Source organism: Diabrotica undecimpunctata, unplaced genomic scaffold, assembly GCF_040954645.1.
Source record: "Diabrotica undecimpunctata isolate CICGRU unplaced genomic scaffold, icDiaUnde3 ctg00000588.1, whole genome shotgun sequence".
NCBI lineage: Eukaryota > Metazoa > Arthropoda > Insecta > Coleoptera > Chrysomelidae > Diabrotica > Diabrotica undecimpunctata.
This window is the reverse complement of record NW_027311896.1, coordinates 409,592-414,578: the sequence shown is the minus strand read 5'-3', so window position 1 is coordinate 414,578 and position 4,987 is coordinate 409,592.

Here is a 4,987-nt window from a genome sequence, read left to right as displayed (position 1 = left end):
GCCGACCGGACACACACACACACGGACACACAAACACACGCACACAGGCACAAACGCACCCACGCAAACGCACACTCACACGCACACACTCTCCACCTCTCGACTTCTATCCATTAGTCGCCTCTTAAGACAGGCAGGGCATTCTTGCCACGAACGCATTCTTATCTCTGCGAGCCAAACGGACACACACACACACTCACACAGACAAGCACACACACACGCCACTTACACGCACACACACATACACTCACGCACACACAAACACGCACACACGCACACACACATACATTCTTCACCTCTCGACTCCTACCTATTAGTCGTCTCTCACGACAGGCAGGGCCTTCTTGCCTCGGCCGTGTTCTTATCTCTGCAAGCCGAACGGACACACACACATACTCACACACGCACACACGCACCCACACACATACACTCTTCACCTCTCGACTCCTACCTATTAGTCGCCCACTCTTCACCTCTCGACTCCTAACCATTAGTCGCCCCGTACGATTTGCATCGCCTTCTTGCCACGGCTGTTTACTTATCTCTGCGAGCCGAAGGGACACACACACATACACACACACACACTCACAAACACATACACACACACGCACGCACACACGCACACACACATACACTCACACACACACAAACAAGCACACACGCACACACACATACATTCTTCACCTCTCGACTCCTACCTATTAGTCGCCTCTTACGACAGGCAGGGCCTTCTTGCCTTGGCCGTGTTCTTATCACTGCAAGCCGAACGGACACACACACCTACTCACACACGCACACACACACGCACACACGCACACACACATACACTCTTCACCTCTCGACTCCTACCTATTAGTCGCCTCTTACGATAGGCAGGGCCTTCTTGCCTCGGTCGTGTTCTTTTTTCTGCAAGCCGAACTAACACACACGCACACGCACACACGCACACACACATACACTCTTCGCCTCTCGACTCCTATCCATTAGTCGCATCGTACGATTTGCATCGCTTTCTTGCCACGGCTGTTTTCTTATCTCTGCGAGCCGAAGGGACACACACACATACTCACACACGCACACACACACGCACACACGCACCCAAATATACACTCTTCACCTCTCGACTCCTACCTATTAGTCGCCTCTTACGATAGGCAGGGCCTTCTTGCCTCAGTCGTGTTCTTATTTCTGCAAGCCGAACTAACACACACACATACTCACACACGCACACACACACTCACACACGCACACACACACATACACTCTTCTTAAGACAGGCAGGGCCTTCTTGCCACGGACGTATTCTCATCTCTGCGAGCCGAACGGACACACACACACGCACAGACAAATACACGCACACAGGCACACACGCACACACGCACACGTACACGCACACGCACACGCTCTCCACCTCTCGACTCCTATCCATTAGTCGCCCCTTAAGACAGGCAGGGCCTTCTTGCCTCGGCCGTATTCTTATCTCTGCAAGCCAAACGGACACACAGACATACACACACACACTTACACACGCACAAACACACGCACACACACACAGACACATACACTCTTCACCTCTCGACTCCTATTCATTAGACGCCTCTTACGACAGGCAGGGACTTCTTGCCACGGCCGTGTTCTTATCTCTGCGAGCCGAACGGACACACACACACTCACACGCACACACGCACACACACACGCACACACGCACACACACACAAATACACTCTTCACCTCTCGACTCCACCCATTTGTCGCCTCTTACGACAGGCAGGGCCTTCTTGCCACGGCCGTGTTCTCATTTCAGCGAGCCGACCGGACACACCCACACACGCACACACAAACACACGCACACAGGCACAAACGCACACACGCAAACGCACACGCACACACTCTCCACCTCTCGACTCCTATCCATTAGTCGCCTCTTAAGACAGGCAGGGCCTTCTTGCCACGAACGCATTCTTATCTCTGCAAGCCGAACGGACACACACACACGCACACACGCACACACGCACACGCACACCCACACGCACACACTCTCCACCTCTCGATTCCTATCCATTAGTCGCCTCTTAAGACAGGCAGGGCCTTCTTGCCACGGACGTATTCTCATCTCTGCGAGCCGAACAAACACACACACGCACAGACAAACACACGCACACAGGCACACACGCACACACGCACACGTACACGCACACGCACACGCTCTCCACCTCTCGACTCCTATCCATTAGTCGCCCCTTAAGACAGGCAGGGCCTTCTTGCCTCGGCCGTATTCTTATCTCTGCAAGCCAAACGGACACACAGACATACACACACACACTCACACACGCACAAACACACGCACACACACACAGACACATACACTCTTCACCTCTCGACTCCTATTCATTAGACGCCTCTTACGACAGGCAGGGACTTCTTGCCACGGCCGTGTTCTTATCTCTGCGAGCCGAACGGACACACACACATACACACACACACACTCACAAACACATACACACACGCACGCACACACGCACACACACATACACTCACACACACACAAACAAGCACACACGCACACACACATACATTCTTCACCTCTCGACTCCTACCTATTAGTCGCCTCTTACGACAGGCAGGGCCTTCTTGCCTCGGCCGTGTTCTTATCTCTGCAAGCCGAACGGACACACACACACATACTCACACACGCACACACACACGCACACACGCACCCACACACATACACTCTTCACCTCTCGACTACTACCTATTAGTCGCCTCTTACGATAGGCAGGGCCTTCTTGCCTCGGTCGTGTTCTTATTTCTGCAAGCCGAACTAACACACACACATACTCACACACGCACACACACACGCACACACGCACACACACACATACACTCTTCACCTCTCGACTCCTACTTATTACTCGCCTCTTACGACAGGCAGGGCCTTCTTGCCACGGCTGTGTTCTTATCTCTGCGAGCCGACCGCACACACACACACACTCACACACACTCACACACTCACATACACACACACTTAAACACGCACGCACACACGCACACACACACACATACACTCTTCACCTCTCGACTACTACCCATTATTCTCCTCTTTCGACCGGCAGGGACTTCTTGCCACGGCCGTGTTCTTATCTCTGCAAGCCGAACGGACACACACACACACACGCACACACAAACACACGCACACAGGCACACACGCACACACGCACACGCACACGTACGCGCACACAGTCTCCACCTCTCGACTCCTACCTATTAGTCGCCTCTTACGACAGGCAGGGCCTTCTTGCCTTGGCCGTGTTCTTATCACTGCAAGCCGAACGGACACACACACCTACTCACACACGCACACACACACGCACACACGCACACACACATACACTCTTCACCTCTCGACTCCTACCTATTAGTCGCCTCTTACGACATTCAGGGACTTCTTGCCACGGCCGTGTTCTTATCTCTGCGAGCCGAACGGACACACACACACTCACACACACACGCCCGCAAACACGCACACACACACGCACCCACGCACACGCACACGCACACGCACACGCACACACTTTCCACCTCTCGACTCCTATCCATTAGCCGCCTCTTAAGACAGGCAGGGCCTTCTTGCCCCGGCCGTATTCCTATCTCTGGAAGCCGAGCGGACAAACACACACACACACACGCACGCACGCACACACGCACACACACACACTCACACACGCACAAACACACGCACACACGCACACACACACACACACACATACACTCTTCACCTCTCGACTCCTACCAATTAGTCGCCACTTACGACAGGCAGGGCCTTCTTGCCTCGGCCGTATTCTTATCTCTGAAGGCCGAACGGACACACACACACTCACACACACACGCACGTACAAACGCACACACACGCACACACACACACAAATACACTCTTCACCTCTCGACTCCTACCCATTAGTCGCCTCTTTCGACAGGCAGGGACTTCTTGCCACGGCCGTGTTCTTATCTCTGCAAGCCAAACGGACACACACACACGAACACACAAACACACGCACACATTCTCCACCTCTCGATTCCTATCCATTAGTCGCCTCTTAAGACAGGCAGGGCCTTCCTGCCACGGACGTATTCTTATCTCTGCGAGCCAAACGGACACACACACACACATACACACACATACTCACACACGCACAAACACACGCACACACACAAAGACACATACACTCTTCACCTCTCGACTCCCATTCATTAGTCGCCTCTTACGACAGGCAGGGACTTCTTGCCACGGCCGTGTTCTTATCTCTGCGAGCCGAACGGACACACACACACTCACACACAAACACACGCACACAGGCACACACGCACACACGCACACGTACACGCACACGCACACACTCTCCACCTCTCGACTAATATCCATTAGTCGCCTCTTAAGACAGGCAGGGCCTTCTTGCCTCGGCCGTATTCTTATCTCTGCAAGCCAAACGGACACACACACATACATACACACACATACTCACACACGCACAAACACACGCACACACACAAAGACACATACACTCTTCACCTCTCGACTCCCATTCATTAGTCGCCTCTTACGACAGGCAGGGACTTCTTGCCACGGCCGTGTTCTTATCTCTGCGAGCCGAACGGACACACACACACTCACACACACACACGCACACACGCACACACACACGCACACACGCACACACACAAATACACTCTTCACCTCTCGACTCCTACCCATTAGTCGCATCTTACGACAGGCATGGACTTATTGCCTCGGCCGTATTCTAATCTCTGCGAGCGGCACGGACACACACACCCTGACACACACACATTCACACACACACTCACACACGTACGAACACACGCACACACACACACATACACTCTTCACCTCTCGACACCTACCCATTATTCTCCTCTTACGACAGGCAGGGACTTCTTGCCACGGCCGTGTTCTTATCTCTGCAAGCCGAAC